Genomic DNA, 13,087 nt, shown 5'->3' with positions numbered 1-13,087 from the left:
TGAGCTCATATTGCTCCCAATCTCATCACAGTACATAACAACATTAGGTTTAGGTGTGCTTTGTTGTGAAGTGTGGAAGGGGCCATTATCATTCATTTGCCCCTGCGGTAAACTGTCACACAGGCTTGGGTCAAGCGCACTGGTCGACAAATCTCCAGTCACTTGCTTACATGCACATGCCTGGGCATTTGTCAACGACTCAAACCGCTCTGAATTATGCTTAATCTGGGATATTAAATCATCCATGGCTAAAGAATATTCACTAATAACTTTTTTGAACTCTCATTTATCACATCTAAAGATTTTATTGAATCCTCTAGGCTTTGAATTTTTAACTTTAATGCCTGTGTGTCAGTTTCATACTGTAATCTACTGTGTTCTAACTGAGCTGTATACAAATCTAACTTATCTACTAAACTTATATTAACTTTACAAAATCTCAATTTTTTAAAAAACAATTTATTAATTTTTGACATCTTTTGATTTTTTTTGATCAGTTTATTTAATTTTATATACTTCTTTAGTTTGTTTCCGCTGCAATTTACTAACCTTGGTGTAGTGGCATCATTGGTTAAGTCTGTAGTTACTGAAGGGTTTTCAATTGCTGCGGTAACCAACTGAGATGCAGGCCGGACCAGTTCCTCGAACAAGGTCTGAGTGTGTGCCGAAGCTGCTTGGTTTTGGGCCTCCCGTAGCTCGTAGATGTGTTCGTGGGCGTCGTGCAGTGCTCTCTCCAATGAGTCGATGTCTTTCAGGGCCTGTTCATATGCAGCATTACACTCCATAAACCTGTCAACCGTCTCCTGAAGCCGGGCCCGCTCCAAGTTTACATTATTAAAATCACTCTCTAGTGTACACAGTTCCTTTTTTAACTTATCGTTTTTATCAATTATCAATAATAGCTCCTTCTCACTGTCTTCTCTTTCACTGAGCAATTGAGCACTAAACTCCTTGGATTGTTTTAATTCCAGCAAGGTAAGTTGGAGCTTATCACACTTCTCAGGCTCCTGCTGGAGAGCCGCTGCTGCAGCGGCGGCAGCTGCTCTGCGTGTTTGCATTGTAAATGGGTTTTTAAAAGAATTAAAAACAAAACAAAGCAAGGAATTGCCTACTCAAGCTCAGCGGTTACTTACATGAAATAGTGACGTTTCACTATGCCTACACTTGTTCTAGCCTTGTACAATGATTAACACTGAAAAAGAAACACAATCGGTACTAACTAGTGATAATAAGACTCAGAAAGTGTACAAAGGCGAACAGATATTTCAAATTTATAACCTATAACGGCTACAAACCTGAGACATCAAAGACACTTGTAAACGTCACTAAAGCACTTCACTACTTACCTATTTCGAACACCGTATCTTTTTTTTATATAAGTATTCGAAATTCCATCAGCCAGCAAAATAAAAATCTCAACGTTACGTACCTATAGTAATATATTTTTAGTAACGTCGTAAAATAAACATCCGATTTTATTTATGATAGTGAAAGGTATAAACTTTATGGCATTAACTATTAAGATGTTATCATAAAATAATACGGTGGTTATTCGAAGATGGCAAATGAAATTTAGAAGGTAAACAATTCTATTGGATTTGCCTAATAAGTAATTTTGTATACGAAGCACAGTTTCGAAGTGTGATACTATACAGCACAACCACGGATGATTTTATTAATTCTGATGCGGTACAAATTCACGAAAAAAAATGTATTTTTTTGTACTGACGTTTAAAAAAAATGTACCCTTATGATTTTGGATTTTTGGCCTGTGGTCGTGCTAGGTAGGTACTCCCTGGTACGACCACACTATATTTAATGAGATTTTAAATTTCTGTTGCAGTACAAATTCACGAAAAAAAATGTACTTTTTTGTACTTACCTTTTAAAAAAAATACCCTCATGGTTTCGGAGTTTTGACATGGGGTGTGGTCGTGCTAGATAGGTGGTACTTCCTGGCACGACCACACTATATTTATGTTTAATTTGATGGTCAAATGAATACTAAACAAGTGTTTTGAAATTGTACTATGTAAATTACTTCAAAAACTTAGTGCGGTCGTGACAGGGAGTACCTATCTAGCACGACCACAACCCATGTCGAAACTCCGAAACCATGAGGGTACTTTTTATAAAAAGGTAAGTACAGAAAAGTACATTTTTTTTCGTGAATTTGTACCACAACAGAAATTTAAAAAATCCTTAAATATAATGTGGTCGTGCCAGGGAGTACCTACCTAGCACGACCACGGCCCCTATGTCGAAACTCCGAAACCATAAGGGTACATTTTTTTTTAACGTAAGTACAAAAAAGTACATTTTTATTCGTGAGTTTGTACCGCAACAGAATTAATAAAATCATCCGTGGTCGTGCTGTATAGTATCACACGTTTCGAAAATCAAATATCCGAAGTACGAAATTCTCAAAGAAAATTCATAGAAAATCAAGATCGCTAATGTACGAAATTCGTAAAGATACATATCCTACTACACTTTTAATCGAACAAATCACTTTTGAAAGTCAGTATTTCTTTGTTCAAAATGCCTTAATCAATTCAAAAGTCAATATATCTACAGCATTACGATGTGTGCGTGTGGATTGAGTGAGCACCCTCCGAAAGAAAAACATGCTGATCAATTAGTAAAAGTTCTAAAACAATAATTGTAAAACGAATCTCTGAATTTGTAAAAAGATAAATCAAAAGATCAAACTACCAACGAAAATAGTGAATGTATTCATTTAACATATAATATTTATATACTAACATTTAGTAAATAATTTTTAAGAAAAAAAAACCGTCTCTTTTGGGTTCTGGTGAAAGGTACTTCCGAATGTTGGATTATGTAGAAATGTGTACCTAGGTATTTTTTAAAACTGCTTTTAATGTAAATCTTTGATTATTTGATGGAAACACAAATTAATAACGTATACCGTTGAGGTTTGAAGAGTTTCCTCAATTCCTCATGAATCCGATATCCAATTATAAGAAATCGAGCTTGACAAAATTTTAAAACTCAATCAATATGTAAGCATAACAAAGAGAATAAAACTCCGAACAATTAAATGTGACTGTTCTGAACTTAAATGCATGCTGTTTTTATAAAAATACGAAAGTCACTATAAGTGTGCCGTTCAGATTTGAGGAGTTCCGTTCTGATCATCATCAGAAGTTCTACTGCACCAAATGTCACTATTCTGGACGTAAGTGCATGCTGTTCTTATAAAAATATCAAAGTCACTATAAGTGTGCCGTTCAGATTTGAGGAATTCCGTTCTGATAATCATCAATCAAAAAAAAAATTCAAAATCGGTCCATTAACGACGGAGATATCGTGGAACAAACATTTAAAAAAAACATACAGACGAATTGAGGGCGGCGGTTAAAAATATGCCAACTTACCTTTTTAAATTGTAGATCGCCTAGTGACGTATTTAATTTTTTACAAATTAGTTTCTTATGCTCAATTGTTTTAGATTTTTTACTAAATGATTGGCATGTGTTTTACAATTATTTTAGAACTTTTACTAAATGATCAGCATATTTATTTTTATTTTCGGAGGGTGCTCACTCAATCCACACGCATACTTATGATGAGTTTTTGAAGTTAAAAAATACGTTACCTCTTTACTTTAGGCAGCTTATGTTAATGTAGAATGCGATGCATTATGACTTAAGTAAGCCTTTATGAGAACCAATAGAGACCCATGGGTTAGGGCTGTCTAGAGGTGGTGATGCACTTTCTACGAGGTTAGTCGCGGCGTTATGTCCTAACACTTCCACGGTTTTTATGGTATTTTAAGGGTAGAGTACGTATGTACGTCAGCGTCAGGTTTTTTTGTGATCATTAAAATACCTAGTAGCCATTTATAACTCTAGCAGTAAATATTATGGACAATATATAATAATACCTATAGGTCGCAGCAAAAAAGAAACAGTTTATCTCAACGCGTAGAGGTGTTGCCAATTTACATGAAGGACATATCGAAGAAAATTTTACAAGGTAATGCATTATAAAGTGAGCAAATTACTGTTGGAGTACACTGTAGAAGCTGTAGGAGTGCTACTGTAGGAGTGCTACTGTAGGAGCAAATTACAGTACAGTAGGAGTTTGTGAGAGAATAGTAGGTACCAAATAGCCAATTCATATTAATTTCGTAATGTTCCTTCTGGGCTAGGTCGATTAAAACTTTTGTATGATGTAGATCTAGAGTATCAAGTTTGGCTGTGTGTGTATAGAGACATGGAGTGTGTTTTGGAAAAATAATCTATATCTGACGCTCATGGAGTAGTACCGGAAAAAAAAGGATAGGAAAAGGAATATTTTCAGAATGCATTAGTATATGTAAATTGTGGAAATGTGATAATGATGAAGTAAAATGCAGAAAATGTAAATACAACTTTATTTATATACCTCTAAAAAGTCAAACCCTCTGACCCATTTTGTGTCACTGCAACTTTACTACTAGTATTTATGAACCACAGCACTTCAGTTTTTCATATTGCTCCAGTACCCATTGTACCATCTTCAACACTGTTAGCTGTATACCTACATTTGTAATCCTTATTACAACAGCATGAAGTCTACCGATGGTTAGTTACTTAGTTAAGGGTGTTGCTGTTTGTACCGGTCCAAACCACGGCTGCATGTAGCGACAGCCATCTTGTGAGACATTTGCAGAAATCGTAATAGGTACATTTGGAATCTTCCGATCTCGATAGAAATACGTCAGTGCTGCGAAGATACTAGTGTAATACTAGTAATATGCAAAGGAGAATTAGGAATCGTACGCTGCAGGCTGGTACAACATGATAATTTTTTGTCTTTCGCCCGCAATGAACGGCAAAAATATTTAGGTACTTGTACTACCGATTTCAAAAATATATATCCAGCGACAGCGTCTCGCCCTCCGTGATGGGTGATAAGTTTCCAACGAAACTTTCTGGTTTCCCTTAATGAAATCACAGCCACAGATCTGATTTCGCGACGACAGTTTGATTGACGAGTTTATAAAGTTTTATAACAGGTTTTATCTTTTAAGATTAATTTATATTTGTTTATGCCTCATTCAATTATTTCATTGCCGATTTGGGGTTCGAACCCAAATCAAAAGTCTTTCTCGAAATTTCTGGTTCCGCATGTTAAAATCAGTATTTAAAATAGACACATAATCGGAAGGATCTTCACAGACTTAGGAAAGTACAACGGTCTCGGCACCGAATATATTTTTCCATTCGGCGTCGAGACCCTTGCTCCAGGGGGCCCTGGCCTTAGCGCGCTGAGTCTCTTCAAATACATATCGAACGGACTAAGAGACGCCACCGGACCTTTCTCGCTCAGCATATTAGCTTAACAATCCAGCGAAGAGATGATGCCAGCGTTTTCGATAAATACTATGCCACAGGGGCCGTTTTTAGAATTATATTAGCATAATTTTAGAAGAATTTTAGACGTATTTAGTGTAGTTCTATTTTTAGCTAAGTTTATAACAATATGTCATATTATTGTTGTTATCAAATAAATTTTATTGTTAATAAATTAGTCATGGATATTTTTACAGGATCTGGAAAAGGCATACGATAGAGTTCCGCGTAAGGTTCTGTGGTGGTGTATGAGAGAGAAGAGAGTGCCAGAGAAGTATGTGCGGCTTGTTCAGGCGATGTATGATAGAGCTAGTACTCACGTCAGGTCTGAAGCTGGAGTCACCGACAAGTTCAATGTGGCGGTAGGTCTACACCAGGGGTCGGCTTTAAGTCCGTATTTGTTCCTCCTGGTTATGGATGCTCTGACATCGGACATACAGGAGGAAGCACCCTGGTGTATGCTGTTTGCCGATGACATTGTTCTTGTTGGGGAAAATGCACTTGAGGTCCAGAGCAGACTGGGAAAATGGCAAGAAAGACTGGAAAGTGTGGGACTGAAAATCAGCAGAACCAAAACTGAACAGATGTTCTGCGATTTCGGTGGTCTATCCAGTTTTTCCCCTATTGCCTTAGATGGTGTATACCTACCAGTCTGCTCCGACTTCCGGTACCTTGGGTCATTATTCCAAAATGACGGAAGCATCGACCGTGACGTGAAAAATAGAATAAATGCGGGATGGATGAAATGGCGACAGGTCTCAGGGACAACATGCGATCGACGGATGCCCCTTAAACTTAAGGGGAAAATCTATAAGACGATTGTGAGGCCTGTTGTATTGTATGGATCTGAATGCTGGGCGACAAAGGTGGAGGATGAAAGGAGATTGCACGTAGCGGAAATGAGAATGTTGAGATGGATGTGTGGAGTGACCAGAATGGATCGGATCAGGAATGAGTATATTAGGGGAAGTTTGAAAGTTGCGCCTATAACGGAAAAGATGAGGAGTGGCAGGTTGGCGTGGTACGGTCATGTAATGAGGAGGGATGAGTGTCATATAGGCAAAAGAATGTTGGAGATGAATGTTGATGGATGGAGAGGAAGGGGTAAACCCAAACAACGATGGATGGATTGTGTGAAAGAGGACATGAGAAAGAAAGATGTGAGTGTTGAGATGACGAAAGATAGGGGAGAATGGAAGAGAAAGACATGTTGTACCGACCCCACATAACGTGGGATAAGGGTAGGAGGAAGAAGAAGAGATTTTTACAGCTGATAGTACTTGCCTTTGGAGTAATTTTATGTATGAAATATCATAGGTTGTATTGTTTTGAGAAAATTAGAAAAAAAAAATATCTACGTTAAAACACCCTGTTAATAAGATAATTAAATGAGACCTATTTAGACATATTCCAGAACCTCTTTAAATTATCATTCAAGTGGAAGTTAATAAATCAAATACCTACTTTAACATCAATGTCATGCAATGCTCTCTGATTGTGACAGTTGCAAATAAATTTAATTTTAAAATGCCTTACCGCTACACAATTGACGAGAACTTAAACATGATAACATGTTATATCGACTCAAACGTCTCAAACAGAACTACTGTGCTGCGGGAGCTGCAAGACTTTATGCACAAAGACACAATAAGAATGTGAATCCTCAGACTATCTACCGAGCACATCAAAGATTCTTAACGGAAACCAATTAATTTTCTTAAATTGGATTTTAAATTGTAATCTTACTATATATGCATGTATAATAATTTAAATTTTAACAGGAATAAAGCCATACGACATAATAATAACGGAAACCTCATGCCAAGAGGTGAAGCCGGTAGGCCCAGGAACCCAGTTGGTCAAGAAGTTGAAATTTTGGATTTTTTTGACCGCCATCCTATGAGCAGCACTAGGGATGCAGCAAATGTATTTAATGTCAGTCACATTTACGTATGGAGAATTTTAAAAAGTGAGGAATAGCATCCTTACCATTTCACGCGTGTTCAAGAGCTGCAACCACAAGATTATGAACCACGTGTGTTATTCAGTCGATGGCTTATTAGAAACAACAGACGAAACATATTGTGGACCGACAAGTGTACATTTGCGAGGGTGGGATTATTTAACATTCACAATTCACACTTTTGGTCGGAATTGAAACCCCACTTAGCACGTCCTGACCACTTTCAGACTCGCTTCAGCGTGAATGTGCAGGCAGGAAATAAATCATCAGATAACTATAAGAAGTACATGGACAGAAGTCAGGTAGAAATATATAAAGTAGCTGAGTTGACCGTGACGTCACTCAATTCGATTTGAAGCTGATTTGACTAGGAGGCAAGTAGCCTGTTGTTCTTTAAGTAAGCCAAACAACCCTGGCCCCGTAGCTGAATGGCATTTCTACGACGCGAAACGAAAACGAAACGATGCGAAAGGTATAGTCTGGCTCTGTCGCGCCAATACGCAAGAGCGATAGAGATAGATATCTATGAGCGTTTCGTTTCGTGAACGTTTGTGCCATTCGGCTACGTACCCTGCTTTAGCTCAATAACCACGAGATCGTGCGTGACTACCCTCCACAAAGAGGACGGAAAAGAGCCGCTTCCCTAGTATGTGCAATATTTCTTCAAACTGGCAGTGACTAGGGCAATATGCATATCATTTTCGTATAATTTATGCAGTGGCTAGGGCAATTTGCATATCATTTTCGTATAATTTAGAGACAATTTATTCATTTCTGCAAAAATGTTATTCCTTTTCATACTAAAAAAACTAATTTATTGCATACATATACAACGAAAATGATGTGCAGTTTTAATGACAATTTTGGCATTTACAATCCCTGTGTAGCAATTTACACTAAATTAAATATCGGATTGATAATAAATAAACTACATATTATTTCATTATCATTCTTAAAAGTATAATTTTAAAGTAGGCGCTCACACATTTTATCTAAAAATAATTAGTAGCGTGTGGCGATGACGAAATTCATATAAGGTACAGCGGGGCCAATCTCGACTGGGGGGGCAATTGTAACTAATCCATTTTTTCCATTATTACACTATGATGTTGAGTTCTACATGTATCAGAAATCAGAAATCAGAAATATTTATTGTTTAAACTGTGTAGGTACCACAAGGTAAATTTTTCTGAACAACAGTTTTACCTGTATTTGACCTTATATCCTAACCGGTTTACTGATAATGCAAAATAATTGTAAAATTGTAAAACATGGAAAAAATGGACCAGTTACATTTGCCCTCCAGTCGAGATTTGCCCCGCTGTATCTTGAGTGAACAAAGTCAAATAATAAAAATATTTAAAAATAATAAATTTGGCATTTCCAATGTACAAACACAATAAGACGTGGTAGCGTATATATTAGCGGCAGATATACCAATGTATCTCAGTAATTACACAACCGATTAGAATATTGAATGACAATTTTACTATTGAGGATATTTACTACATTATTGTAATCGTCGTTACACGATTATTTAACTTTCATAGCAGAGATTTTCGGCTCAAAGATGACTCTTTTTTTACAAAGATTTGGTTGGTACAGACAAATGGGACGGATTTAAAGCTTTAAACTTACCATGTAGATTAGTCGCAACACACACTTCAATAATATCACTGTGAGTTATCGAATAATGGTTGTTTTCTATACTATAAGCGGTAAAAACCGTTTCAAGCGTAGGACATTAGTCGTTTTTAGGGTTCCGTAGTCAACTAGGAACCCTTATAGTTTCGCCATGTCTGTCTGTCCGTCCGTCCGTCCGTCCGTCCGTCCGTCCGTCCGTCCGTCCGTCCGTCCGTCCGTCCGCGGATAATCTCAGTAACTGTAAGCACTAGAAAGCTGAAATTTGGTGCCAATATGTATATCAATCACGCCAACAAAGTGCAAAAATAAAAAATCGAAAAAAATGTTTTATTAGGGTACCCCCCCTACATGTAAAGTGGGGGCTGATATTTTTTTTCATTCCAACCCCAACGTGTGATATATTGTTGGATAGGTATTTAAAAATTAATAAGGGTTTACTAAGATCGTTTTTTGATAATATTAATATTTTCGGAAATAATCGCTCCTAAAGGAAAAAAAGTGCGTCCCCCCCCCCTCTAACTTTTGAACCATATGTTTAAAAAATATGAAAAAAATCACAAAAGTAGAACTTTATAAAGACTTTCTAGGAAAATTGTTTTGACCTAGATAGGGTTAGTAGTTTTTGAGGAAAATACGGAAAACTACGGAACCCTACACTGAACGTGGCCCGACACGCTCTTGGCCGGTTTTTTGCTTCTAAAAACAAAGTCCACAAAAAGCTCATCCGTGAGAAAAACACTACATAAAATGGCGAATAAACCAGGTAAAATCAGAAAAAGAAAGGCTATGATGATTGAACGTGCTAAGAATATGGTAAAGAAAAGGTAAATATTATCATTTGACTTACTATTTGTCACATCGTTTAATCAAATGAGTGTTTTTAAAGTATTTGTCAAAGAGTTTAGATATCTAGACAAAATTTCATCTGATTGAAATAGTTCTAACGTCCTGGAATATGGAGATATAAATAAATAAATAAAATAAAAAACTAACAAGTACCTATACCTTTCTATATAATTAAATTTAACATCATACAATGTATATTTAATAATTAACAGTATTAAAAAGGTTTTATTAAACAAAATTTATTTCAATATTTGGTAATGAACACATATTTCAGAAAATTAGAACAGAGTTTGAAAATCAAACCATTGGAGTCGTCATTGGACCAAATGTCATGTGATTCGGAATTTTTATGATTTTCTGAAGCATTAAGGTATTGTGACTATTGAGATGCAAACAAATTATTTTATTTTATAGGAAACGCGACAATGCTCCACTGAAATACACCGAATTAGAAAATGTGACTGTTTAGTTTTAATACCAGTTTCGGAACGTTTCTAAATTGTTTACATGTCATGTCTCACTCGCACATCATTTTATCATATATATTTATTTCATATGGGGAATGGGGCATGCGCAAAAGACGCTACTTATATTAATCCAAATTTTGGAACTAAGTTTAAAAATTTTATGACAAGAGAAAAAAATAATGTCAGTGGAAGAAAGAAAATTGACGTCCACGGCGGTGGTGGACTGCGGATAAAATTAAAGAAAATTTGTGTTTAATATACGGCGAGCGGAAAAGTCGTACCATATTACGCGGCGACCTACAACACGAAGCGCGGGTGAGTGTAGGGCTTATTCAAATATATATTTCCTTTAAGTTCTCTTCATTTTCGTTTTGCACCCCGAAACGGTGAAAATCTTCCTTAGGTGCCGATTTCCGGACAGAACCAGCGCCCTTTTGTCCAAAGAACCCAAACTCACGCCAATCGGGTGGCGGGGAGGTTCTTTGGTACAGTGACATTCACGTAAGATTAAAAATAACATTCCTAAATATTGCCAGTGGTTATGGTTTGGCACGTAGATTATAAATATTCACGTGTATCAATATCAATTTTCAGGTATTATGAGGATGGCAAAAACATACCACGTGACGACGAAGTCACTTCTAAAGCTACAGTAATAATTTAATGCAATATTTTCAGGAGCTACTTCAAATTAATCAATTTTATTTAATATATTAACGTAATTGTAGTCCGTACAGTTACATCAAGTCGATTGTTTGTTGGTCGTTGATTTCTTAGCCAAAAGATCAACGGAGCGTTTTCTATATAATAAGGATTTATTTAAGTTTTAATTTGTATGAAAACGGGAATGTTCAAAATATTGTCTTCGGTTACCGCGATAGTTACTCATGAAATAAAACTATGGAAACGGATTAAATCGCGTATAATGAATTTAAAATACATCCCGACGTTTCGAACTCTTTACAGCGTTCGTGGTCAACGGGTGACTGAGGATAAATTAAAATGTGCAAAAGCTACCCACTTACAAGAAATATTAACGAACCATGACCACAAATAATATAGACTTCTAAGGCAGGTTCACACACTATTAATAAAGCTAGTTATACAGCAGCAGGGTGGCGTGTTGTCCCCATTATTGTTTTCCTTATTTATTAACTCCATTACTGTCAATCTCTCTTCATCTTTCCACCTGTATGCCGATGATCTTCAAATATATTCTCAGGGTTCACTAAACGATCTACCAACAGTTATTTCATCGACAAATAAGGATTTAGAACGAATTTGTGAATGGAGTAACAGTTACGGACTGAATGTTAATCCTAGTAAAACTCAAGCCATCGTTATTGGGAGCTCTAAGCTGATATCGCGACTGGACCTTGGTACTTTGCCACCACTAATCTTCAACGGAGTTTTAATTCCTTTCTCTGGTCACGTGAAAAATCTAGGCATTATTATGGACAGTACATTTTCCTGGGTACCCCAGCTTAGTGAAATTAGCAGGAAGGTGTTTGGATCAGTGGCTTCTCTGAGGAGACTTCGCAACTTTCTTCCTATCCCCACAAAAATTGCGCTTACTCAGGCGTTGCTCCTCCCAAACTTGGATTACGCTGATGTTTCCTATCTTGATCTATCCGAAGAGCAACTCAATAAGCTGGGTCGTATTCAGAACGTCTGTATACGTTTCATTTTTGGTTTGCGCAAATTCGATCATGTGTCTAGCTTTCGATCGCAGCTGAAGTGGCTCCCCATTCGTCGCAGACGTAACCTTCATATACTTTTAATATACTGTTTAACCCTTCAACTCCTCGCTATCTCAAAGACCGCTTTAGTTTTGTTCAATCTATCAGATCTTCCCGAAATTATCTTCTTAAAGTCCCGTCATCTTCTTCTAAATTCTTCAACGATTCCTTTACTTTCCAGGCAGTTCGGTTGTGGAACTCATTACCTATTGACATAAGGCATGCTAAGTCTCTTCACATTTTTAAAAGTCAAGTAAAAGAGCATTATTTATCTATTCCATAATACAATATTTATTGATGGTCCTGTTTCATTTTCCTTTATCGCTATTGGCCGCATTGTTTTTGATCTATGTACATTCGTAGTTGTGTTGTTATAGTATTTATATATGTACGGTATATTTAGGTTTATTTTAATTCCTATTTATGTATGTTTATTAGTATTATGATTATTTGACGTTTTCTATCACTCACTGCATCACCTACTCAAATCAGTTGTTTTTTGGTCTTCTCTCCACTGGCCTAAAGGTTAATCTGGACTGGTAGAGAATGCCATGTAGCATTAAGTCCGCCTTTTGTAACTGTATATTTTTACTGTGCAATAAAGTTTAAATAAATAAATATTTTTTTTTACACAAACTCCTAAAATCCGAAATATTATGAGGAACAATTGAGTAAGATTTGACAACTATGACAGTTAGCAATATATACTTTGAAAGGCAATGTTGTAGGGAATTTAATGGTGAATATTCTTCTGCTAGATATCTTTATTGTAGCTATCATAGTTTTCGTGAAAATTAAAAAACTAAAACTGGGTAGAAAAAAGGGAGGAAAGAGGGGAAACATTAAGTCATCGGCGTGTTTCTACTTTAATTATACTTTATATACTTATAAACAGCAAAGCTATATGCATGCCAAGTTTCATGCTTTCTGCCACAATGTGTTGTACCTTTATACTAATTCCTGCTTACGCCGTGTCTTGCGTCGCGCGACCGTCGCCGTCGCGTCTCATCTCATCGCATCGTCTACTTCCATATCGATAAGGTTTGATTTCGTATGCGACGCATC

This window comes from Leguminivora glycinivorella, chromosome Z (assembly GCF_023078275.1).
Source record: "Leguminivora glycinivorella isolate SPB_JAAS2020 chromosome Z, LegGlyc_1.1, whole genome shotgun sequence".
NCBI classification, from domain to species: domain Eukaryota; kingdom Metazoa; phylum Arthropoda; class Insecta; order Lepidoptera; family Tortricidae; genus Leguminivora; species Leguminivora glycinivorella.
Note: the sequence above shows the minus strand (reverse complement) of the source record.